Source organism: Sphaerodactylus townsendi, linkage group LG06, assembly GCF_021028975.2.
Source record: "Sphaerodactylus townsendi isolate TG3544 linkage group LG06, MPM_Stown_v2.3, whole genome shotgun sequence".
NCBI classification, from domain to species: Eukaryota; Metazoa; Chordata; class Lepidosauria; order Squamata; family Sphaerodactylidae; genus Sphaerodactylus; species Sphaerodactylus townsendi.
In genome coordinates, this window is record NC_059430.1 from 130,874,798 (window position 1) to 130,901,883 (window position 27,086).

Here is a 27,086-nt window from a genome sequence, read left to right on the forward strand (position 1 = left end):
GTGACCTTGGGCTAGTCACAGCTTCTCGGAGCTCTCTCAGCCCCACCTACCTCACAGGGTGTTTGTTGTGAGGGGGGAAGGGCAAGGAGATTGTCAGCCCCTTTGAGTCTCCTACAAGGAGAGAAAGGGGGGATATAAATCCAAACTCTTCTTCTTCTCCTTGGCAGGGCAGACTTTGTGGCATTATACCCCCATCCTGCTCTCCCCAGGCCCCACCCCCCAAATAGGCCGAGTCCAGGGTGGGCAACTGGCGCCTCCCTCTTGCACAACAGGCCAGAGCAGCAGAACAGGCGGCGCACGGGGGGGGGGGGCTTGCTGTTTCTTCCCCTTCCAGAAATAAATGTATTATTTTATTAGCTCGGAAGCCACTGGGAGCGCAGATTTAGAAGGGAAGGTGGTCATCTCCCCCAAGAACCTATCCTCTCCCCCCACCAGCACGTCATCACCCCCACAGGGAGAAGAGTTGGCCCGGGGGCGCCCAGTTGCCCACCCTCCCCGCAGACGAAGGACCCCCGTAACGCGCCCGGCTCGATCTCGGCATCCCGCCCATCTTTTCAAAATCTGCCTTTTTGGCGAGAAGGTGGAGGAACAACCAGGCGGAGAGTTTGCGCTCGACCGGCCGCACACGTGTCTGCGGTGCGCGTGTGGATTGGAGGTAGCCGCCCTCGGAGCAGACCCGAACCCCAAGAGCAGAGGGTGGAGGGAGAAGAGACTGGAGAAGGTCGGGCCAACCTGTTTTGGAGGAGCGGGACTCAGTCTGCATTTGCACGACCCCTCGTTTGCACGTGCAAACGTGTTGCACTGCGGGGCGAACCGGGATGGGACAGAAGGGCGGCCACTCCTACCCCCCTGGCCTTCCCTATCAGCAGCCACGCTCCCGTGAGCCGCCCCGGGAGTGGGCGTCAAGGGGGAGTGCGCGGGCACGCGCACCAAATAAATAAACGAATGCAAGTCGGAGCAGCAGCCGCCGCAGCGAGACGCTTCGCGCAAAACCCCGTGGAGGATGCGCGCGCAGCCTCCTCCCCCCAGCACGCCGGAGCCACGCCCCCTTCCTCGCCGCAGCCTGCCCCGCCCCCTTCTGTGGCTGCGCGCGCCAGCTGCGGCCCCGCCCCCTCCTCTCCTCCGGCGGCGCCCCCTCCGTCCCGGGCTGCGCGCGCACCCCGCCGCCTGTGAGGGGGGCCCGAATCGCCTCAGCCGCCGCCACCGCCGCCGCCATTACAGGCCGCTCCCCCGCCGGGCGCCAGGAGGGGCGGGAGGGGAGGGCCATGGCGCCGCCTCCTTCTCCTCCCGCGGCCGCTTGTGGTCCCTCGCCGCGCCGCCCCGGTAGGTATCATCGCCTCCCAGGAAGAGCGGGAGGGAGGAACAATGCGGGCGGGGGGCGCGCCCCTCCCCCACACGCCAAACGGGGGGGGGGATGGGCCCGCAGCGCCCCCCCCCCGTCCCCGCTAGTCTCAGTCAAAGGAGAGATGCTTTTCTCTCTCTGTGTGGGGGGGGGGGCGAAGATGGACGCAGAGACCCTCGGCCTAATGCGCCTGTTCCTCCCCTCCCCCCTCGCCTGGGGAAGGGAAGACCTTTCCTCACCCAAGGGGGGGGGGGCAGAAGAGCTGACTGCAATTGCCACCCAGTCGCCCCCCCCCCCCCGCACACACAATCCCTACCTCGGGGGTGGCATTTCTAATCGCTACCCACCCCGCTCCCTCTTCGTGGGGCAGGATTCGCACCCAGGGTCCTGCGAGGAGGACCCCCCTCCGCCCCCTTTTTCAGTAGTGGGTGGGGCAGGGTGGGAGATGGGGAGCAGAGCAGACAGGGAGAGGCTCCTTCCCTGCGCCCGTGACCTCTGGGATGGCACTCGTGGGATGGCGTCCAGCCAAAGACGGAGGGTGGGGGGCATTCCCACAAAGGAGGGGCGGGGACGCACCCCCACCCCCTCGGCTACTTGTTGGGGGTGCTGCTCTTGGGAGGTTGAGTGGGGTGGCGCAGGGGCGTCGGGAAGGGCTGGGAGGTCTCTTTCCGCAGGTCCCCTCCTTCCTGCCCCCCTGCCCTGCTTTCGAGGGGTGTGTGTGGGGGGGGGGGTGTAGGCCGACGGTGCCACTCTCGTTTTGGAGGAGTTCGGATACGCCTCGAGGGGGGGGGATGAGTCTGCATTTCGAGCTTGTCAACCTGGCTTTCAGAGGGAGAGCATCTCCCCCAAATTCTGGGGACCTCACCAGGGCTGAGAAGAACACTGCCGCCCACCCCCCACCCCACTACTCTGTCTGGTAACTATAGGCAAGATTTAGGCATGGAGAGCTGTTTTCCTGCACAGCTTTTTGTGTAGGAAATGCACAGTTTCCAGATTGAGGTGTTCGAAAGAACACCACCTTGGTCTGTTTCCTCTTTTGCTCTCCTTTTATTGTTTCTCACCTTTCTGAGAGATGGCAGGTTTCTGTCATGGGCAGAAATAGAAGGTGTTGGGGTTTTGCCTCTTGGATGGCTCAAACACAAATTATTCTTCTGTGGATAATAATATTCTGCTTTCTATTTTAAAGTTTTATGCTGTTTTTATTCCTAAATTGTACACCGCCCAGAGCCCTTCGGGGGTGGGCGGTCTATTAAATCTAAAATATAAATAAATGTAAGAGCCTTTTCAAGATTATATTGACCAAAGCGCTTGATTCCTTCTGAAGATGATGCTGTAGGAAGAAAGATGAGCACCCTAGCATGCCAGGGAAGGAGTGGCTGTTATGGGACTGCACTTTGGGGTTATGCCAAAACAAAGTCTGATTTTATATGAGCCCCCCCCCTCCCCACACACATAAAAGAAAGGAAGTGCTCTTAGGGACTCATCTTATCTCCCCCCCCCCTTCTGTCATTGAATGTTATTTTTACAATTCTCAAGGCAGAGTTGCCTTTTTTCCTGCAGTCTCTCTTCTCAGTAAAATTGTTTTGGTGAGGTTTTGCTGTGAATAGATGGACATGCAAGAATGCTGCCTTACTCTCCCTTTCTCCCCCCTTGCAGGATTAGATGACATACCTTCAACTTTGGAGGTAAGGGAAGAACTACTTGACCTTGTGCTTCTTGGTCTTGGACTTCCTTAACCCTCTGGCAAACAGGGAGAGTATTCTCACGTCTGAGCACAGGCATCTTGGATTAGGTCAATACTTAACTTTTTCCTGCTCACTTTCTTGTCCTTTCTAATTTTTCATCTATGTTTGGCCATTGTCAAACAATATCTCTGTACAGCCTGTTCTGAAATAAGTTAGAATGCGCACAGCTGAACAGTAAGTGATGGGCGCCCTGTTTACTAGACAGCATCTCTGGTGTCTACTTTTAGTAATTGGTTGCATTGCAAGGGTTCTTGTTGTAGATTAGAATAAAACCAGATCCATGTTTTATGTTTTGTCAAGCTCTGGCTGTGTGAGAATTAGAGCTTTAAAAATAGCATCTAGTAACTATTATCTGGTATAAGATACTTTACGCCAGTAATAAAATTCAAATTGTATTTATTTGTTATAAACATTTCTGCCCCACCATATTATCTCAGAATTCTTGTGCTAGAAACTGAGACTTTACTGGTCAAAAATAGTTGTATCAATGACTTCTGTTGGATGTTGCTTGCTTTCCTTTGAATTAAGTGTTGTCTTCTTCAGTTTGAGCGTTAGTGGTATTGAGCAGTGGGTTTTCGTTTTTTGTAGCTGCAATTTCAACAACTAACAAGTTCCAGGTTTAACTTTAGACCTGATTATATCTGCACTATTGGTGGGAATGCCAACAAGGTCTGGTCAGTAAAATTCATTGAGGATCTTCTCAGCAAAGAATCATTCAACATGAAATGACTAATCGGTCCTTGTTTGTATCAAGCTTTAAATTTGGAAATATTTCATGCACACATGTATCTCCTACTGCTCTAGGTAAATCTGAAAGAAAAAAAATCTTCCTTTGTGATGCAAGTTGCAATAGTTCAGGGGGGCAGTCGTGAGTTTTTAATTGTTAAGTGGTGCTAGAGAAATCTTAGCAAGGAACAAGAGGATGCACACACCATTAACTGAGCTTTTTGTAAAGCTAGTTAATTACAGACAGTAGGAAATTAATTTGTTTGTGAAGGGTCTTTAAGATTCATCCACATCTCTAGTTGTGAGGCATTCTGGTTTCAAGAATTCAAGTTCTCTTCTTCGTGAAGCCTGAGAATGTTACCAGGAGCAAATTTTCAGGATGTGGCAGTAAATGGTGTGTGTGTGTGTATTTGTTTGCGCATTCTGGATGAAACCTTGGACCTGGCTTTTTATCATCATTCACATTCTTAACAAAAGTTGATATATGTCCTTTGACAAGAGTTAAAGAGTTCTGCATAGGAGAGCAAGTAGACAACTTCACTCTGAGCAGATTTTCCTCCCTGTGCCCTCAACTGGTAAGATAAAGGTTGTTGGAAAAGCTGCATTTCCATGCAGAGAGCTGGCAGTGAAGGGGGAAATTCAGTCTGCTTTTGTGCTGGAACTGATGGCTTAGGGCCGTGGTGGCAAACCTTTGGCACTCCAGATGTTATGGACTACAATTCCCATCAGCCCCTCCCAGCATGGCCAATTGGCCATGCTGGAAGGGGCTGATGGGAATTGTAGTCCATAACATCTGGAGTGCCAAAGGTTCGCCACCACTGGCTTAGGGAATCCTTGGAGATAATGTCTTTTACGATAGTTCTAGATGCCTGTTGCTGAGGGGTGTTTTTCCCCTCAAAGAGGATGCTTTATCATTTCCCCCCAAAGGTGTCGCTTTGGGGAGGTGAAGCTGGGGTACTTTGGATGTGCTGTTCAAAAAGAATAGTGTGTTGTTCCAGCTTTTTTTATTGGGAAGGTTGGCTTGGCAATTCCTGCATGAAAGTCAGTAGTGATGGCAATGTCTTTTTCTGTCTTGCATTACACAAGGTCTGAAGGTATCCAGACTTTATGCTGATTTTATTTTCTACAGTCACGTTTGGATGCACAAATACACATTTGGGTATGCTAGTATGTGTGAAAGAGAAATCCAGGAATTGCTATTGGCATCTTAGCCTTCAGTATGGTTACTTGGGAGTAAGAACTCTTGATTTCATTTGGCTTCTAGTAAACAGAGTGTGTAGGGAAGTACTTTAAGGACATTTTAAAAGTATATGCAATTCCACATGTTTTGTTTGGAGGAACTAGTGATCTTGTCTTGAAATAATTGAATTAATAGTTTGAATCTCTTTGTTTTAGTAACAAACTTGATGGTGTTTTGGATCATGTACAATTATTTTAAACTACAAATTTGGCAGTTTTCAGATTTATTAAAGAGATTTTCATGTGCTGTAAAGTTCTTTATTTTCTGTGTTAAGTGTTCTCTTGAACCCTGAAAGATCTTATTTCCCCCCACTTTTGTGTGTTAAAATTGAATATCTTCCTATATACTTATCATGAAGCCTCTTGTTTGAAGCTTGCTTTCTTATTTTTGACATAGCGTAGGCATTATTGTGTACTGACAGATAGCTTACAGTCTTTTCATCTTTTTTGCAAGGTTAAAAATGGAATTCCTTGAATTATCAAATTTGCTTGGAATTGGAGAAAAGTGTTCTCTCACAACTGGATACAACTGGACATTGGATTAGAGGCCTACAACTTTTTTGGTATTGGAAGATATGTTTAGAAATACCTAGAAACTGGGGAGTGTTCACCTATTGACATATCAGAATTGCATGTAGCATATATGGGGAAAGGTCTGGTATCTATCAGATCGCTGTAGAAGGCAGGAGACCTATAGTATGTTAATTAGCTGGGATGACCAAGAGCTTTGATAGGGCTTTTTCTAAAAGTTTTAAATCATGGTTCTGCTCTCTTAGCATTTTGAGATCTGAAAATAATAAACAGATCCTTCCTTCTTGGAAAAAATCTTGGGCTCCCGTTTGGCAAGAGTTTTTGTGGTACTTAGGATTTGCCATCTCTTGTGGTTCATAATACTTACAAAGAATTTCGAACAAAGTCTTATGAAAGTGGGTTGCTGCACTCATGAGATCTTTGAAGAAAGAGGCAGTTCTTAGAGCCGTGGTGGCGAACCTTTGGCACTCCAGATGTTATGGACTACAATTCCAATTGGCCATGCTGGCAGGGGCTGATGGGAATTGTAGTCCATAACATCTGGAGTGCCAAAGGTTCGCCACCACTTGGCAGCTTGGCAGTCCTTCCTATGAAGGAATTCCCCATTTGTGGTGACACCACAGGAAAGGCCCCGCTCTGCATGACTGCTGACGACTGATTCTCTGGAGGTAGTGCAAGTGTGCAGATGGTGTGAATGAACAGTAGACTATATAGGAGAAGGTACTCCTTAAGTCAGTGGTGGCGAACCTTTGGCACTCCAGATGTTGTGGACTACAATTCCCATCAGCCCCTTCCAGCATGGCCAATTGGCCATGCTGGCAGGGGCTGGTGGGAATTGCAGTCCATAACATCTGGAGTGCCAAAGGTTCGCCACCATGGCCTTAAGTTATGCTGCATCCATCTCTGCAGGTCACCCTGTAAATGAGGTCACAGAAGCTTATTCTGAATCTTATAGATTGATTGTTCAGCTTGTTCTAATCTTGGCACCTTTTATTTCTTTAGGGAAATGATGAAAAACTGGATTCATGTAATCTTTTAAGAGATGAGGAATAGTTCAGTCTTTTTGTGGGGGAGAGAAAAACAGTAGTGGGCAAGAGAACTGCAGACAAATTGTGCTGTGTCTCTGTTCTGTTGTAAAATGTTTTGTGTGCTATGAGAATTAAGTTAGTCATGCCCCCAAAGTAAAAAACAATGTAATACAGCCTATTTAAATGTATTGCACATCAGCTTAAATATAGTGTTTACAGTGTTATATCTAGAGAAAAGCTTTAAAAGATTTTTTCTTCTCTATGGAAAGGTCAAAAGTATTCCATTTCTCTTTTGACCCCAGCATGCGAGAAAAAATAGTCAAAGAGGCAATCGGAGAAACTTTGGTTATTACTAAACAGGGATGAGGACACCACATCTTGTGGGACTTCTTAAACTTACCTCACACCCAGATCCAGGGTGTCACTTAAAAACAACACAAAGAACAATTTAGAAAACAGGATAGACTGATTTTTAAATCAGTGATATAAATAGATTTAAATCAAATTTGCTAATGTGCATATTTCTTGAACTATGATGCATATTAATTGGCTGCCAATAATAATTAAAATATAAAATTGCAACTAAATAGAAATTTTATTCTATCCAGAAGCCTAATTCAAAACTCAAATGCATTTTGCACTACAGAATTTATTTTTGCTCATGAGAGCAGTTGTGAAATTAACAACTTCTGTTTGATACTCTGCTTTCTACTCATGTAAAGGTATTAAGTAAACTTGCAAATTAGGGAATTGAACTTTCCAGAAAAGGTGGCTGGTGTTAACATGGCAGAACAATATTTCTCTACAACGTGGAAAGTAAATGGCCCTCCCTCCATTTGAAACTTTATGTCAGGACCATGCCCATCATCATGTGAACAATAACATAAACATGACTTGTTCGTACAGCTTGACCTCAAAGGTCTAATTTGGCCCTGGCTTGGTCCTTTAAATAGAAAAATAGGTTTAAAATTATGGTTTCAGTATTAAAGAGATTTTGGACACAATCCACAGTTTTCAATAAGAAGCCATGGCTAGCTTCATTTGGACAGGGACATACAAACATGCTGGTTGTATTGCATTTTCAGATATTTTGAACTATGTTCTTTTAAGGGACACTTAAAATGGCTTGGCAAAAAAATCTGATTTTTTACTGTCATTTTTGTAAACCACTGGGCTTACCCTGCTCATCTGGGTATAGTACCGTACAGTAAAAGAGCTGAAGGAAGGAAAAAAAGGAACCAAATAAAAAGCCTTTAAGGCTTGGGGTGTATGTCAGGTTTTTTTATGTCTTAAATCTGTGTTACTTTTGTAAAGGACAACCATTTCAGAATAAATCTATTAAAGAATCGTGTGCTGTTTTCCCTTACACTGAATTTAAATTAATTCTGCTGTTATTCCTTGGTCTTTCAGTGCTGAATTAGGGGACAACCATAGGTATTTTTTTCATTTCTAGGCAGGTGGGACTACTTTAAATGCCTTGGTGATTGTTGTCATTATAAAGTGAGTCAAAAGCAAACACCAGTTTCTCATTGAATGCTATTTCTGGCTGATGTGGTGCTACTATAATGATGTAGTTTTTTTAAGGGCCCAAAACACTGATCCCTGCCCCCCAGCCATCTCCTGTCTAATGGGAAATATGAGCTGGGTGAGCAGAATAATATCAATGAAGAATTTTAAAGTGGGAGGCATTTGTACTTTGCAAAAAACACTGAAGACGGTCATAGCCATGCTGTGTCTTTTGGAGTGGGTGCTGTGTGGGAACTGAGATGCTGATTCAGGTCATCTATCTGGTCCAAGCTTTCCAACCACGTGGCTGGAATGCCTTTTTGCGTCTTGTAAATGATGCCCTGAATACTTGTTGAAGAGTCCTTCTAAGTTGACTGGAGTTGGAAATTTCATCTCTAGTTGTGATAGGTGGGGACATGAATGAGCCAGTTACATTGCTGTGTCAGATGACAACGAACCTGTTTCGTTTTCGTTCTTCTAGTCTCCCTCCTCCCAGCTCCTGCTGTCCCAGAGTATTGTATGTTTTCTGTGTCATCCATGGCAGTGGTTGAGAAGACAGGAGTAGTTGTGATGTCATGCTAAATGCTACACTGTAAGAAGTACCGGTAAATCTGCTTTTCCTGCCTGCAGAACCATTGTCTCCCTTCTCAACATCAATTGTGACAGCTGTGTGCATTCTTCATTGTTCTGTCGCATCACTGGCATTTTCCATCCTATGCAGAATGTGATGATACACCTATTTTTGAATGGCTGTTCCTTGTAATTTTATAAAACAGCACTGTATGGAGAGTTTTGTTTTCATTTATCAATTGAGGGGCAGCCCTGCTGACCCTGGTGTCACCCATCCTTTTCCTCTTATGGACATCGTGTGTCCAAGATACAGCTACCCTGTTTCCCCGAATATAAGACATCCCCTGAAAATAAGACGTAGTAGAGGTTTTGCTGAAGTGCGAAATATAAGGCATCCCCAAAAGTAAGACGTAGCAAAGTTTTGTTTGGAAGCATGCCCAACGAACAGAACACAGAAAAATAAGACATCCCCGGAAAATAAGACATAGTGCATCTTTGGGAGCAAAAATTAGTATAAGACACTGTCTTATTTTCGTGGAAACACGGAAGTTCATCCAAACGTACTGAAAATCAGTGTGTCTGGATTTCGTTGTTTCAAGGCACAGGAAACTTTGCAAGGTAATCCTTTTTGTCTTGATGCAGAGAAAAGGTATTCTTGCTTTAGTTTTTGTTTGCATCTGAGGGTTAGGGCTGAATGGTATCTGAAATGTTAGATCTGTTGCTGTATTAGACTAACAATTTTAAAGCCTCTGTGGTCTTGAAATTAATATTATGCTTTCCTTCCACTCCCATCTTGTTTATTTGATTTTGAATTCTAGGTTATCTGTTGTAGTGTTTCTTGTGGAGAGTGGAGGGACAGTGTGGTGTACCAGTTAAGAGTGTCAAACTAATATCTGGGGGACCCAGGCTCAAATCTTCACTCGTGCCATGGAAGCTTGCTAGGGACCTTGGACCGGTCAAACCGACACCCTTACCTACCTTGCAGGGTTGTTGTGATGATTAAATGCAGGAGAGGAGAATGAAGGAAGCTTCTGTAAGTTCCCATTGGGGAGAAAGGTGTCGGATAGATGGATTCAATAAATAAAAATAAACTGCCAGTGCTGTTCAGTTGGTTGTAAGCATTATGGTTTAATGCTTAGGACCCCTCTCCCTCCTGACCCGGCTGCTGTGGATTACATTGTGCCATTAAAGCACGATAAGTGGAACAGTGTGTGCGGGCTTAGTTTATCGGTGAGTGATGGGAACTGGCTGCCGCACTTGCCTTATGTGCTCCCTGACCCAACCTAATTTATGCTGGACCAATGACTCGCCGGTTGGTTAGCTGGGGAGAAATCGTTAACAAGTCCCTTTGATTCGGTTACCCTTGCGTCCTGATCTCGTTACGGGCAAGCCTTGGTATGAACTGTGGGCATCAGATGTGATCTGAAATACCTTTGGTATACACCCGGCTTCTGCTAATTGCAACATGTCCTTATTTAGCGATTTGCGAAGGTGACAGAAATTGGAAGTTAAATAGAAAAGGAACAAGAGCCGCAGGTGGGACTGCTTGTAACAGATCTTGGGGAAAGAGCGTTCCAATAAATGGTCTTGATGATGTCAGATCTCAGTCTCTGTACTGAATTTTTCCATTATAATTGAGCTCTGCAACACACTGCTCCGTCACTTACCTTCTGGCGACTGGCCCAGTGTCCCTCATTTATTACTTGGAGAATTTCTTCTTGTCCGCTGGCTTGCCTATTAGTTTTGGTGAACTCATTCACTTTTCTGCTTCCCCAAAGGGGCTTTCTGAAGTTCCACCAGCTAGCTGAGGGGTTATTCGTTTAGACCAGGGGTCTGCAACCTGTGGCTCTCCAGATGTTCATGAACTACAATTCCCATCAGCCCCTGCCAGCATGGCCAATTGGCCATGCTGGCAGGGGCTGATGGGAATTGTAGTCCATGAACATCTGGAGAGCCACAGGTTGCAGACACTTGGTTTAGACCAGTGTCACCCCTCCTTTTCTTTATTTTTAGAGGGTGGTTATGTGAGGTAGAACAGCTGGCTGAATGAGTGGGGGTGCTTATAATGAGCAAGGGAGACTGAGATGAGCCAGCATGATCCTGATCTCCCATTTGCTTGAATGTCTGTGTAAAATAAGCGCTTCCATTTGCTGGCTATAGCTAATGGCCTTAGCTGTGGTTTCAAGGTAGTGTGTAGGAATGAAACCTCTAACAGTGTTACATGCTTTGATAACAGAGCTCTGCAATTTGCTTTTTTCATATTTCAGAAGTGTTTGCTATTCGCCTTTGGCCATGACATTGCAGGCTTACTGAGATCCAGAGTGGGGGTGATGGTACAGAATGCATTACAATGATTTGTCTGTGGAAGGGTTATCCAGCAGACTGCTGGAATAAGAAATTTCCAGTTTTGTGTTCAGGCCTTCAACAACCACTCTCTGAAAATCTGATCAGCCAGATACCAAAACTTGATAATATATTCTATGAAATAACCTCCATAAACTGCAGAAATAAGCTCAAGTAATCTCCCCCAAATACTTGATTTTGCAGTATTTTATTAAAAATACCACAAATAATAGGTTTTTTTGCCCTCTTGCCTTCTCATCTCAACTTTTATTGCACTGTATATTTTATTGTGTCTTCATTAAACGTATAAACCTAAGCCCCATGCCCACCCTATGTGCATTTACACACTTCTACTACAGAGGGAACCCCCCCCCCTTTCCTTATAGAGTTCACTAAAGCCTTAATTATCTTCTGGAGATGTTAAATCCCTAAAGATTCAATTGCTCAGGCATTTCAAGTCTTCTCACCCCAGGGTGGGAAGTCCAGTGCTAATTTTTAAGAATTATTTTTGTCTGAGTCTTAAAACGTCTTTCCATTCGAGGCAAATATCTATTTGACCTTCAAGAACTGACTTACGAATATCCTAGAACGCTCTTGGGTCTTGTGCACACTGTGTGAAGGAGACCCAGGTGATTCAGGCATTGTCTCTGGGTTAGCAGTCCTGCTACTGTGATTCGATTTTATTCCTGGAAGGTTTTTGTAGCCTGTGCCTGTGTGCGCGCACCCAGCCTAGCCATTATTTTGAATGTGCTGATGAGAAGATTCGAGAAGAATCTTTGTAGGGAAATGTCAGCCTTTTGTTAGCCAAGCTATTAGTGGGATCTGGTTCACATTCACTGGAAATGTTTCAATTGTATCTCCTCCTTTAAAAAAGGCAGCGAAAGATGTGCTTATGTGCAGCTCCCATTAAATTCATTGGGGTCTCTGTGCAGTAACATTCCCTAGTGAATTGCCCCCTTTTCTGTAACTCTAACCGGGCTGCTAAATTTACAGCGTGTCATTTTGGAGGCTAAATGCTGGCTGCCCGATTATAATTGCGGAAGTCTTAAGCAATTCTTTGCAACAATGGATGTACCTGTCCCTTTCGAGAACATCTTTGTCCACTGAAGAGACTGCTGGAGTTGGGGAGAGCAGCCTGTGGATAGGCTAAGATACTGTTTAACTACTAGAATCTACCCCCCCCCCCCTTCGCCTTAGTTAGATTTAATAACCCAGCTGGGGAGAGAGTCCAAGCCTCTTGGCCTCTGTCCAAGTCTTCCACCATCTGAGCTGTTAGATGCTTCAGAGTGTTCTGATACCGCAGTGATAGGGGCTTTGGAAATGCCTAAGTGAGCTGTAGAATGCCTTGCATTATTTGCATGATTCTTATACACTGAAGACCCAGTTCTGCTTCCCGAAATTTTTCTTTGGGATTGTAGTAAGCCCTGGCTCAGAGTGAATAATGGGCGCCAGCAGAACTGGGTCTTTTTCTTGCTGCTCGAGTTTCTTTAAATGGGAAAGTAGGACTTTCATTGCTCCCGACAAATGTGCTTGACTTGGTGGCTTGTGCCTGCCTCGTCTTTCCAAATATAGAAAGCGGAAGAAAGTCCTTGTTGTTAGCATAGTTCTGTTGGATTGTAACAGTGTGAGGCGAATGCACAGATGGCCAAAAAAAGCTCATATAATAGATCATGAAGAGGTATATCGTGGACTTGTGGTTTGCCATTTTGGGCATTTGAAAGAAGCTTAGTTAAAATGAATGGCAGTTGCACAGTGGCAGGTCCCCAGTAAAGTGAGAAGAATGACAAATTCAGGGTGATAATGCATCTCAGAACTTGGTTTTGTGCTCTTACATCTTAATTGGCATCCAGATCTACTAACACCTTACAATGACGATTCTGAACATTCTTATTTGATGATGCAAGGTGATTTGTGAAACCTTACTGATAAAAATAGCTCTTCAAAGGATTGGACATACATTCATCCCACGGTTGCATTGGGCTCAGTAAAGAAATTGTACAGGTTTATTTTCAGATGTTTCCCTGACTAAAGCATTGCTTATCTTGGAATGGAGAGTTTCATAATTATTCAGTGCACAAAGTTTGCCCCGTTGCTCTTTCCTCTTAACGGAAGACTTTCCCTTCTGCTGATTTGATCCATCCACTCCTGGGTCCTAGATTTGCAATTAACAAATGCGGATGAAATGTTGCCACACTCCACTTCATTTCAAATAATATATTGAAAAAAAATCATACTTATCAGCTTTGAGTTTGACAGGGCTCTATAGTATAATTAATAAACCTGAATAGAGGCTGTGACACTTTTTATTAAGGGCAGCTAAAACCTCTAAGCTGTGAAATAGCTTCTGGGTATTGCAGAACTTCTTTTCTGAGCTTGATGCTAAAAAGTAGAGGGGTGAGGCAGGACGAAAGGACACAGCATAGGTTTCATTGACTTTGTGGTTGGCTCATCATAAGTTATGAAGGAGTTTGACATTGCAGGGTTCAGTTGTAACTTTTGAGTAGATGTGAGAGTTTTGAAGGCAGTCCTTCTCAAGGGAGGGCGCATGCAGTTTACAGCTCTTGGTCCTGCGACAACTGTGGAAACCTCCAGGGTGAGTGGGGAAAATACTAAATGCTGTAAATGCTGTTGACATATATATTTTCCTTTTCTGTCTCATTTATCATTTTTAATTAACTGCTGGCAAAGACAGGGAGCTTTGTTGCTTAAAGAACAAAGCGGGCAGGCAGTGTTCCATCTGCTAGTTTAGGGCCCTACAGCAGGAAGGTGAGGGAAATGGACCTTCATTCCTTTTAAAAATCAGACCACGAAAGCACAATTATCTTGCTTGATGGGAAGAGGAAAGAAACCAAGCCCTCTTTGTTGCACACAGATCTAAGAAACTGTTGACCTGTGATGCTGCAAGAGATACTGGCCCAGACACTGGCTGCTTCACCTAGAAGTAGAACATTCTACTGGAGGTGGAGGACATCTTGATGGATGTTTTCCAACCAGATCTCAGGGAAGCAGGAACTCAAATTTTGTCACTTCCTGTGGTCTGCTTGGTCGCCCATCTTGATCCTCAGTATTTTTCCTGCCTTAGCAGGGAAAGCAGCACTCTGAGCGAGCTCTTCTAGCTTCAGAGAAACTTTGACCTTCTGTTAATTGTGCTTGTCCATCTTGTAAGTCTTATATTTTGTCTTCTCCCATCTGTGTTAAGAAGGTCTCCTTGGTGTAAACCGGGACTGCCTTCTTCTCCCCCTCCCCGCCAAAACTGCGCTGGGCAAAATGACATCCCACCGTTTTCCCCCTCTGGAAGTGTTTTCTCGTTCCGTTGCAAAGGCTTTACTTTACACATAGTGAAATATATCCAATTCCACTCCAGGCAATTGCAACTTTTTCTCAGACCGTATCAGATGGACAGCATTCAGAAGAAAGACAGGCAGTTAATGGTCCCCACATCCGTCAAGAGGAGTCTGACATGGTGGACTTCCAGCAACAATCTGTCACAAGGAAAGATCTACCTGATAAAGTCCAACAATCAAATATTTACAGATGCTGGCCTGACGGGTTGGGGAGTGACCCTGAATCGACAGATCGTTCAGGGGATATGGTCTGCAGTAATGAAGAAGATGCCCATCAATCTTCTGGAAATGCGGGCAATTTACCTAGCACTTCACCATTTTACTCACAGCATTCAAGATCAACTTGTCCTCGTGAGAACGGACAATACGGTGGTGAAAGCATATATAAACAATCAGGATGGCATCAGATCATCAACCCTACAGAAGGAAGCTTCCAAGATTCTGTCATGGGCAGAGGGTCATCTAGCTTTAATTCGGGCGGAGCATATCAGCGGGGTACTGAACACCAAGGTGGACTGGCTGAGCCGACAAGTGATATCCAACTCAGAGTGGCAACTGCATCCAGAGGTTTTTCAGGAGATAATGCTCAGATTCCACAATCCACAGGTAGATCTCTTCGCACCTCCACAGAATGCTCAGCTACCTCAGTTTATGACCCGATATTTCCATGCCTCAGCCTTGGAAACAGATGCACTAGTGTCACCTTGGCCAGTGGGCATGATGTATGCCTTCCCACCGATCCCACTCATCCCCAATCTACTGCGCAGACTGTTGAGGGAACGAACCACCCTCATATTAGTGGCACCTTTCTGGCCAAGGAGACTGTGGTTTTCGACCATCGAGCCGGTACCCCCATCGGAGAGGTCCTTGGGCGTATTTTCTCACTTCTTTACCGTGCCCAAAAGAAACGGCGATTGGCGAGCCATCTTAAATCTTTGGTTCATCAACAAAAGTATCAGACCTCAACACTTCAGGATGAAACCCTATGTTCCATAGTGGAGAATCTGCGACCGGGGGATCACCTCACCTCTCTGGACTTAACCAAGGTGTACCTTCACGTCCCGATCAATTTATCCCATCGGAAATTCCTACGCTTTATCATCGGAGAGGAACAATTTCAATTCAAGGCCCTCCCATTCGGCCTATCTACAGTGCCCAGGGTCTTCTCCAAAGTCCTCCTGGCCCCCATCACCCTCCTTCCACAATAGGCCATCCATGCCCACCCATATCTAGACGACATCTTGATTCGCTCCAAGTCCAGTCAGCAAGCGAAAAAAGATGTTACCAAGACCCAAGAGGTTCTTCGCCAGCACAGGTTCCTGGTCAGTGTCGCCAATGTCGTCTCAATGGATGGAACATTTGGGGGCTATCATAGATACCACCAGGAATGCATTGTTTGTCCCCCCAGACCAGGGGTCTGCAACCTGCGGCTCTCCAGATGTTCATGGACTACAATTCCCATCAGCCCCTGCCAGCATGGCCAATTGGCCCCTGCCCCAGACAAAACAGAGAAGATTCAGAACTCTGTATGTCACAAAATCACAGCCAGGAGAGCGTCCCTGCTGCAACTGGCCAGCCTTCTGGGACTGGTGGTGTCGATTTTCGATATGGTCCAATGGGGGCGACTTCATGCACGGCCGCTTCAACGATTCCTTCGCCCGTTCCAACACCAAATCATGAACAAACAAGATCGAACTCTGATTCTACCTCCTCAGCTAAAATGCAGTCTCAGGTGGTGGACAAGCCATTGCAATCTGGAGATGGGCAAAGTGTACCTTCATCTAAACCAGATGGAAGTGTTCACAGACACCAGCCTCCAGTGCTGTGGGGCCACCACGAAGGAACATTTAATCCAAGGTCAATAGACAGTGGATCAGGTGAAACTACCCATCAATGTGCTGGAGACCAGGGCCATCTTGCTGGCTCTGCAACACTTCAGGCCGTCATCGAGGGGTGCCACGTACTGGTTCGTAAGGACAACGTGTTGGCGAAGGCCTTCCTGAACAACCAGGAGGGTTCCAGGTCCTCCTGGAACCTTTTATCAGTGACAGCGGAACATGTTCAGGGCTGACTCAACACCACGGCGGACTGGCTGAGCTGTTGGGCAGTAGTGGAAGCGGAGTGGCGACTCAACCCCTCAATCTTCAAACAAATCATTCAGAGGTTTGGCAAACCAGAAGTGGGCCTGTTTGCATCAGCATCCAACCATCAACTACGGACCTTCATGTCAAGATTTCCTTACCCGGCAGCATTCGGAGTAGACGACCTTACGTCGCCCCTGGCCCAAGACCCTACTCTATGCTTTTCCTCCGGCTCAGATTTTACCCAAGGTCATAGCAAGATCCTGATAAAGAAGGCTCAAGTAATTCTGGTGGCACCCTTCTGGCCACATCGTCCGAGGCTGTCGTCCATATTGGAGATGGCAGTCGAACCAGCCTTCACTCCTCCGACTCCACAGGACATTCTGTCCCAGGGTCCAGTTCTCCACCCAAAACCCCAGTGGTTCTGACTAACTGCCTGGTTGTTGAAGGTTGTTGACTATTGAGAAGGAAGGGGTATTTGGAACAAGTTACAGCCACACTCCTAGCTTCCCGCAGGAAGTCAACCAATAATATATACAATTGTTCTTGGAAAACCTTCATGAGGTGGTGCAAAAGCCGACAAGTAGACCTGGAATCTCCATCAATTCCTTAAATCCTTCAGTTCCTGGAGGACGGTTTTGAAATGGGCCTGCGTAGCGCTACATTGAAACGGCAGATTGCGGCCCTCACTACCATCTAGCCAGTGGTTCTCAACCTTCCTAATGCCGCAACCCTTTAATACAATTCTTCATGTTGTGGTGACCCCCAACCCTAACATTTATCCATTTTACAGTTGGAGAACACTGATGCAGAGAGCCTTAGGTGACCCCTGTGAAGGGGTCATTCGACCCCCAAGTTGAGAACCGCTGATCTAGCCTCTTAACCAGGGCTTCCCTGTGTCTAGACATCCAGACATCATTAGATTCTTAAAAGGAGTTAAGAAGCTTCAACCTCCAGCTAGCCATCGGTTCCCGACGTGGAGACTGCCCCTGGTCTTATCAGCCTTAACCAAGTCACCTTTTGAACCCACCCAAACCATCCACCTTAAGTGGCTTAGGATAAAGACCTTGTTTCTCCTGGCAATTACATCAGCCAAAAGGGTTTCGGAATTGCATTCGCTTTCAGTCAATAGCGACCTCTGCACGTTCCATCAGGACAGAGTGGTACTCAGACCCGACCCTACCTTCATGCCCAAAGTCAGGTCTTTCTTCCGTCTGAATCAGGACATTGTAGTCCCCAACTTCTGCCCACTCCGTCCCACCCAAAAGAAAGGCTCTGGCACAACTTGGATGTCAGGCGAACATTGAAGGCCTTCATCATCTGGACTGAATCCCTCCATAAATCCAGCAGCCTCTTCATTAACATTGTCATCCCCCCCCCCCCCAATCTGGGTGGGCAGATTACTAAAGCAGTCATCAGTCGTTCCATCAAGGCATGCATAATTGAAGCTTACAAAGCCACCAATCAGCCCATTCCCCTGGGGATCACGGCCCACTCCACACGAAGTGCAGCTACTAATGCTCCACTCGGGAGACAAGTCTCAGTGTCTGATATTTGCTGAGCAGCCACCTGGTCTTTGGTGTCCTCCTTTGTCAGGCATTATAAGATCCACTCCATGGCAGCCTCAGAGGCTATATTTGGGAGAAGAGTGCTGGAGCATATTATTGGAAACTGATCCTGACCCACCCATTGAGGGACACTGCTTGGGGAGGTCCAATCAAGATGTCCTCTGCCTCCAGTAGAACGGTCCATTGGCTACCTACCGTGAAGGGGCCTTCTACTGGCCTTCCAAGGACCATCATTAGTCTCCAGTCATCCTCCACACTATCCTCAGTGGGATCCCTGAATCGGTTCACATTCACTGTGCTTGTCCTAGTTACAGTTAGTTATTGTATTTGTCGCTTCCATGTTTTGTTGGGTTACTTCCTGATGTTCTTTGTGGGAAGTGCTTCTTTACTGCTTTGACAGTCATCTACTGAGGATCAAGAAATTCAAGTTCCTGCCTCCCTGAGTTCTGGTTGGAAAACACCCATCAAGATGTCCTCCTAGCCTTCCAGTAGAAGGCCCCTTCATGGTAGGTAACCAATGGACTGTTTTCACCATTTCTGTTTGCAGTGAGCAGAAGTGGCTTTGCTGCCCTGCGGCATCACATTCTGCAATGTTAAAATTGCTTTTGAACCAGAAAGGAGTTTCTGTTTCAGTCTGTGAGATGTCAGCATTCATGTTGGGTGGGAGGCGGTTGCTTTTTCATGGAAGATAAAAGTAAAAAACCCTACTGGGCCCAACTGTTTCCATGGTGATGGAAAGTGCAGTCATTATGACCCCTTGGGGTTTTCAAAGCAAGAGATTGTCAGAGGTAGTTTGCCATTGTCGTCTTCTGCACACTGACCCTGATATTCCTTGGTGATCTCCCATCTAAGTATTAGTCTGAGCCCCCGCTTCTTGACTTCCAAGATCCAATGAAATCAGGCTACCACAGGCCAAGGCAAGAGACATTTGGAGGTGGTTTCCTATTGCCAGCCTCTGCCTAGCGACCCCAGACTTCCTGGGTAGTCTCCCATCCAAGTACTCATCAAGGCTGACCCTGCTTAGCTTCAAAGGTCTCATGAGATCCAGCTAGCCTGGGCTATCCACGTCTGTGTCAATCATGTCCTTGGCCCTACTCAGGAATCCTACTGCAAAAGGTGTTTGTCACTAGGATCTAGTTTTCTCCTTCTAATCAATGTGCTACGATTTTAAAAAGGAGGTTATGGTGAACTAGTTGATGGGCATCTGAAGTAGCATACTATTTTTCCGCAGAGCCTTCATTAAAAAAAAATTGGTGTGTGCCCATGTGTAAACAGGAGTCCTGCAAATGGGGCACGTTTCATTTTAAGATTAAGCTTCTCAGGAGACTGGCTTCCAAAATAATCACATTGCAATAGCTCTCTGATGTTGTTAGCTATGCTATTCATGTGTTATTCTAAGTTCCTTGGTGCTTTCATGTCTGCTATCTTAAGTGATGATTAATAACTGATTTTCTATTTATAATTAAGTAGGAAGTCTCATTATTTAAAAACTGAAGGCAAGAAATGGTGAAGCAAGTGGCTGACATAGGTTCATTCATGTGAGTTCTCATTACAAATCTGTTTCTTCACTGGGGCCAAGTTGTCTTCCTCCAAAAACATTTGGGGGCCAGATAAGAAGAAAAACCTGGCTCCTTACCTCTGCAGTGGCATTCTTGGGAGGTTTAATCTTCTAGATCCCAGTGGTAACGACGTGCCTTGAGTTTTTAAACTTATTACTGATTGTGCGTGTCTATGTAAAATATTGCCCATTATCAGGCAATATTTTAAGATATTGCCACAATTGAACAGCAAGATAAGGACTGCTGTCCCTTTAAACTGATGATGCTCTCTTGATTTTCCTACCTGGGGGTAAGGATATTACATCCCATTCAGGGCTAGCTTGGGAAATACACAGCTAGAAGCCTGTGGCAGTTCTAAGCAGTGGTGCATTTGTGCAACATTCCATGTGTGATGTTGTGTACAAAACAAAGCTGGGCATGCATAGTAATCTTTGGCCTTAAACAGGTGTTAACTTTTGTGATTGAACTGCACACTTTTGAAACCATCCTTTGTTTGCAAAAATAAGTATGCACACCCTATGAAAGTCAGTACGAATTGGGCAAGAGTGAAGCCTTTGTCTGTTTCACTAGGAAGAATAACATTTTTGTTTTCTTTTAAAAATACTAATGTTTGTTTTTATTAAGTACAGAGCAGGTTTTCCACATGAGGCCCAAAGGGTTGTGTGAACTTCACTGCATACACTGGAATGTCGGCTGTTCTCCTTTTCCTCCTGCTCCTCTGCATTTCTTGGAAAAAACTTCTCAATACGTAGAGCAGTATTTAATACAGTGCTTGATTTCTGCTACTCCAAAAAGAGAATTGTTGAAGCACTTAGGCATGTGCACAGAAGATCTTTTGGGATCCTTGTTTTCCTTGAGAGAACTGCAAAATAAATGGTAAATTATTTCATAAAATTGAAAGGATTCTCCTTCAGTTCTCCCTGGTGGGGTTGTGTTGAGCTAGTAACGTGTCATAGATTTGGAAACTTTTGCAATATATTTACTTAAATTGAGAATCCATGTTGCTGCCGAAGCTTCTTGCTAATGTTAGAAGATGTACACTGAGCACAGTCACACCAAAAGGTATGTTTTGGAAATAGCAAAGGAAAAAAAAACCCTCTCTCTCGAGAGTGGGCTGCTTCAATGTAAGAGCTGCATTCAGTGGACACTTGTCATTCAGCAACCTTCATTTTTTTGAAGGGCTTGGACATACTACCTTCTGCAAGACCGATGAAATAAGTGGAAGGTGTGTACAATATAATCCCCTTCGGGGATCGGGCAGTATACAAGTCAAATAAATAAATAAATAAATAAATATAAATAAATAAATAATACCCAGGTGAATTTCACCTATACATGGAGTGTCCCCTCATACCCTGTTTCCCCGAATATAAGACATCCCTGGAAAATAAGACGTAGTAGAGGTTTTGCTGAAGTGCGAAATATAAGGCATCCCCCAAAAGTAAGACGTAGCAAAGTTTTTGTTTGGAAGCATGCCTGACGAACAGAACACAGAAATATAAGACATCCCCAGAAAATAAGACATAGCGCATCTTTGGGAGCAAAAATTAACATAAGACACTGTCTTATATTCGGGGAAACACGGTATCTAGGTGACTTTTCAGAGGGTCCAGAGATGGGGTGAATTTGGGTTTGGTGTGGATTGCCTGTGAGCTCTTGCGTTTCCTTCACCTAAGAATAGCACGTTTGTTGCCTGAGATTAAACGAGTCAGATGCAGATGGTTCAAAATCAGCCTTTCCAAAGATACAAATGACCCATTTCAGAGATTTTCTGCACTTGAGCCACAAGGCTGAAGTGAGAAAATTTACGATTCTGTGAGGAAATCCTTTGCCCATTGTTACATAGACAGTATCTTCAGCGGACTGAAGCGGCACCCCCTTGTGCCGCTGTGCTTCAGGGTCATTCTGTGTTTCCTTTATTAAAAGTGATTTTCAGCAATGTGATTCTGAACATTAAAACCACACCAGACTGAAATTTAGCATTAAATACAAAATACTGCAAATGTTGTTTGCTATAGCAGACACCGCTTAAATTAGGTTAATTTGTGGTGCGTTTTAAAGAAAGTGCTAGGTTGGGATGTGCTTAATTTAGCATAAGAACAGTATCCGGCAAGCAGGAAAGATCATTTAGTTGTGCAGGTGGCAGCAGGGGAGCTGTATTCCGTCAATATAACGTCCTAATTTAAGGTTGTGTTTTTGTGTATCTGGCACAGGCTTACCTTGGGCTCACTCTTGGACCGCACTGCTGTGGTTATCTAGTTGCTTATGGTGTTGTGGAATCCTGGATTTCCTCTATCCCCCCCCCCCTTTTCAAATCATACTTATGGATAGAGAGTCTTCTTCAGGCTGTTGCATTACTGTGATTCTGTGACTTCCGCAGACGAGAGGAACCTTCAGCATAGTCCCTGGACCAATTCTTAGAAGCGGTGCCAGTTAAATTATGCGGTGGGCCATCTAGTCACAGCTGGCTTATGGAGACCCTGGAGGGTTTTCAAGGCAAGGGATATTCAGAGGTGGTTTGCTGTTGCCTGCCTCTGTGTGTTTTGACCCTAGACTTCCTCCCATCCAGAGGCGTAGCTGGACCAAACTGTGCCCGGTGCGGAGTCTACATTCCCCGCCCCCCCCCCCCCGTGGCTTCCCCCCTTCCCACACTTACCTTTGTTCCTTTCCTTTTCCTAGAACTTTTTCAGGCTGAAAAAAAGGCTCGTTCACAGTTTAGACTAAAAAAATGGCCTGATGGGAACTATGCTTCCCGGGAGACCTTATGAGCCCCGTCTCCTGGGAACTGTAGTTCCTCAGGCCGTTTTTAGCCTGTACTGTGAACAGGCCTTTTTTTCAGCCTGAAAAAGTTCTAGGAAAAGGAAAGGAACTAAGGTAAGTGTGGGAAAGGGGGGTGGGGGGTGCCGCGGGGGGAAGGGGGAGGGGCCTGGTAGAGGGGGAATTTTGCGCCCCCCATGTGACCCAAAACTGTGCGCCCAGTGGGTGGCGCACTGCCCGCTTCCAGTAGCCCCACCTCTGCTCCCATTTAAGTACTAACCAGGGCTGACTCGGTTTAACTTCCAAGATCTGATCTCATTGGGCATGCCTGGGTATACAGGTCAAGTTAAATTTCAGAGCTGAAACATCCATTCGGGTGCCTAAATTGGATTTTTAAAAACCTGTAGAATTAATTTTAAAGACGTCCCTGATTAATTGGTAGTTTCAGAGGGTAGCTGTGCTGGTGTGCCATACAATAGCTGAACTTGAGTTCAGTAGCACTTTAAAGCCCAGTAAAATTTCCGAGGTATGAGCTCTCATGAGTCAGAGCTCCCTTCACCAGATATGACTCAGATTTGTTTCTAAAGGGAGCTTTGACTCTCAAAAGCTAGTACCTTGAAAATCTTGTAGATCTGTAAAGTGCTACTATAGTCGAGCCTTGATTAATTGAGAAACACTTAAAAAAAAAATAATTACCTGTAAGAATTGCAGGTGGCCAGCACCATCTGAGAAGAGGCACTCGTCCTCTTAGGAAGACGTACTTCTTAAAAGAAGGTACCTGCTGTGAGATGCATCTGAAAGCAAAGTAGTTTTTCCTTCAGAACTATTGTTTTATTCATATGCAAATTTACACAGATTAAATTTGCAGTTAAAATTATATGGTCAGCTGAGATTTCTTTAATCAAATGACAGCTCTATTAAATTGTGAAGAAGCTGTTGTATTTTAAAGATGCCGCCTGTAACAAGAATCTTTCTCCTTCCCTACTGAAATGGTGCCCTAGTGGGGCCAGACTGGTCATCCTTCGCTGTGGGGCCACCCACACAGGGTGCCTGGTGCACAGATTTCAGATCTAGATTACCCAGAATGCCAGGCGACAGAGAAAGAACGAGGAAGAAAATGGTCAGCGGGTTATAAGGCCATTGAGGCATTTATCACTTGTAGTTTTTTCCCCTCTGATTATTGATTTTAGGGCTTGCTGACACCTCATTTGTCTCAAATGTTTACAATTCCCCTCTTAAGGAAAAGAGCAGCCAGATCTGGGCAGAATAGCAGTCTGTATTAGGATGCCTCAAAACCACAGGGCTTCATTAAGCTCTCTGAACTGTTTTAGTAAGCAGAGTTTTTCAAAAGGATAGAGAGTTTTGGTGTCCGACAAAGAGGGTTTTTTAAAAATGTTGTTCCCCATTGAGGGTGCTTGTCACTTGACAAGTTTCCCAAGCAGATATCTTGATGATCCCTTTTTTCAGCTGTGTCATCAGTTTGTTGCATGTGTCCTCCTTTTGTCTCATTCAGAGAAAAGTCTTCAGCGTCTTTTTTTAGCACTGCGATGGCCCTTTTCCTTTGACAAGTCGGTGTGTGTCAACATTGCTGGCTTGCTGTGGTAGCCTCCAGCTCTCTCCTCTACACCAGCAGCCTCCATCTGGTCTGCTTCAGCTCTTAATGTTTTATTTTGTGGCTGGTTTGTTGTGTGCTCTTCCCAGGAACTTAAGCTTGACCAGCTCTGAGAGCACTTGGTGGAGAAAACTGCTTTGTTTGCCTCGAGCCTTGCTTTCAATGCACAGCTGTCAAGAGTCTTCTCCAGAGCTTGCCTTGGGACAGATCCCCTTTCGCTTCTGTGCACGTCTTTTTGTAGAGTGAGCTGTACATTCTTTGGGTATGTACTTAGCATGAGCAAATTTGGTGGTGGTAGAAAGTACAGTCAAGCCATGGCCAACTTATGTCAGCTCCAAAGGATTTTCAAGGCAGGAAACTGTTCTGAGATGCCCCTGTGAGGTGACTCCAGACTTCCTTAGTGGCCTCTTAGTGAACACTAACCAGGGCCAACTCCCCTTAGTTTGTGAGATCTGATAAGATTGAGCCATCCGGGTCAGGACTGGGTAAACTTAGAAAATAATTAAAATTAAAAATTAACTGAACGATTGCCTTCTCCTGTACATTCCAGCTTAAGGATTAAGATGCCATCCTGACTGTCCCACTAGTTAAATACACTCATTTGGTTGATATACAGGAGAAGACCAGTGGCATATCAGGCCTAAATGAGGCCCCGGGGGCATGACCACCTCCCTGCCTGGCTTCCCACGCCCCACTTATGGGAGCCAGCAGGGAGGCTGGGGGAAGCTGGGACTCGGGGGGATGCTGCAGTGGCAGGCCGGTTCCTGGGTCGCTGGCCCCCGAGCCCCACCTCCCAGCCTCCCTGCAGACCTGGGGAGGACAGTAGCCAGACTGCAGAGAGGGCAGGATGAAACGGTGTGCCCCCGGGGGCATGGAATATCCCATGTCGCCATTAGGACCTCTTTCTGTGGCAGCCTCACAGTTGTGGAAGAACCTCCTGAAAATTGACAATGAGGAAGGTGTGCCCGTCCCCCTCATTGTCAGTCTTCAGGAGGCAGTTGATGGCTGTTTCACGAAGGACTTCCTTTTGATTGATTTTGCTTTTATTATTGGCAGTCCTACCGTATATACTCATGTATAAGTTGAATTTTTCAGCACATTTTTAATGCTGAAAAAGCTCCCCTCGACTTATATGCGGGTCATTAATTTTTGTGTGTGTTTTTATTTTGCTGGCCAGCAGGGGGCGCAGTTTTTATGCTAGCGGCACCAAAATTTCAGGGTACCCTCAGAAGACACTCCTGATGATACCAGCCAAGTTTGGTAAAGTTTGGTTCAGGGGGTCCAAAGTTATGGACCCCCAAATGAGAGGCTCGCCCATTCCCCATTGTTTTCAATGGGGAGCTATTAGTAGATAGAGGGCTACCCCTTTTGAGGGTCCATAACTTTGGACCCTCTGAATAGCTTCCACAAAATTATGGCTAGTCTCATCAAGAGAATCTCTTTATGATACCAGCCAGGTTTGGTGAAGTTTGGGTCAGGGGATCCAAAGTTATTGACCCCCAGAGGGGATGCCCCATCCCCCATTGTTTCCAATGGAAGCTAATAGTAGATTTTCCATTTCTACGATAATATCCCTCTTAAAATCTAAAAGTTGGGTTACATTTTGGACATACACGAATGATGATGAGGAATCCCGGTTTTCAGGGATTTTAGCTCTTGTGTTTTTAGCTTGGTTGCTGGTTGAGCTAAGGTTTTTGAACTTTTAAAGTTATTGTTGATACCCATATTGTTCTTGTTGACCCTCTTTTCCACTTACAGAGCCAGTTTACTGTTTTTCTTTGAAATAAATATTCAAAAACATTTAACCTACTGATGCCTCAATTGATGTAATTTTATTGGCATCTATTTTTGTTTTTGAAATTTACCAGCAGCTGCTGCATTTCCCACCCTCGACTTATACACGAGTCAATAAGTTTTCCCAGTTTTTTGTTGTAAAATTAGGTGCCTTGACTTATATGCGGGTCGACTTATACGCGAGTATATACGGTAATTGGAATGATTAAACTGACTTTTATGAGTTTTAGAATTGTGGTTTTTGTTGTGGATTGTTTTTTTTTACAATTGTTTTATTTATTTTGTAAGCTTCCTTGAGCTCCTCAAGGGAGAAAGACAGCTAATAACTACTTTAAATGAATGTTTACAGCTTCTTGCAGGGGCCTATCAGCGTTTATCATGAGCCAGCAATAATCTCCTGTCAGTATGACAAGTGGTATTGTTGGCTTATGAGAGATGCTGCTAGCTAAAAAAATGCACATTTGGATTCAAATTAGAAACAGCAGCAACATGGTTTATCTCATCTAAAGACCAAAAAGTTTTCATCTAGTGCTGAAAACTGAAAAGACTTAAGCACCAGCTGAGAAGCTTCAGAGAAGAAGAAGAAGGGGCTTACAACTCCTTTCCCTCCCCCCCTCCACCACAACAAACACCCTGTGAGGTAGGTGAGGCTGAGAGAGCTCAGAAGAACTGTGACTAGCCCACAGCTAGCGTTTGTTGGAGTGCACAGGCTAATATGAATTTCCCAGATAAGCCTCCACAGCTCAAGCGGCAGAGCAGGGAATCAAACCCGGTTCCTCCAGATTAGAGTACACCTGCTCTTAACCACTAAGTTCCACAATTGAGGTGATGTTGTCAAAAATCTTTTATGTTTTATTTCTATCCTTGATCTGTATTGTCGAAGGCTTTCACGGCCGGAATCACTGGGGTGCTGTGTGATTTCCGGGCTGTATGGCCTTGTTCTAGCAGTATTCTCTCCCTGATCTGCTTGGTGGGAGCACAGAAGAAGGGCTTCCATCAAAAATACTGACAGGAGTCCAGGTTCATATGGGAGTGGGCCCCAGGCAGTTAGGGCTTTTACTTGAATTGAACTGTCCATCCGAAGTCCTTTATGAACTTATAATCACTATTCTATTCCCTCCCCTATTCCGGATCACTCATGAACAAATTAAACAGCATTGATTTCCAGTACTGATCCTTGTGGGACACTGCTGTTTGCTTCCTTCTATTTACATCTCTGTCTGCTTCCTGTTGTTGAGTCAATTTTAAATCTATGACACCCATCTATGACTGTTACGTTTAGTCAGGAGTTTTTGATGAGGGAGCTTGTCAAAAGTCCAAGAACGTCGTGTCTGCTGGATT

The 27,086-nt window shown here is 45.3% G+C and overlaps 1 protein-coding gene across 2 annotated transcripts in view; it reads left to right on the forward strand.

The window, feature by feature from the left end:
* Positions 1-1,174: 1,174 nt before the first annotated feature.
* ARHGAP35 (Rho GTPase activating protein 35) overlaps positions 1,175-27,086 on the forward strand; it is a 106,775-nt gene continuing 80,863 nt past the window's right edge. For both annotated transcript variants that reach the window (XR_007244816.1, XM_048500296.1), the window contains exon 1: positions 1,175-1,323. The gene's annotated coding sequence lies outside the window, so the exon portion shown is untranslated. The remainder of the gene's footprint in view (positions 1,324-27,086) is intronic.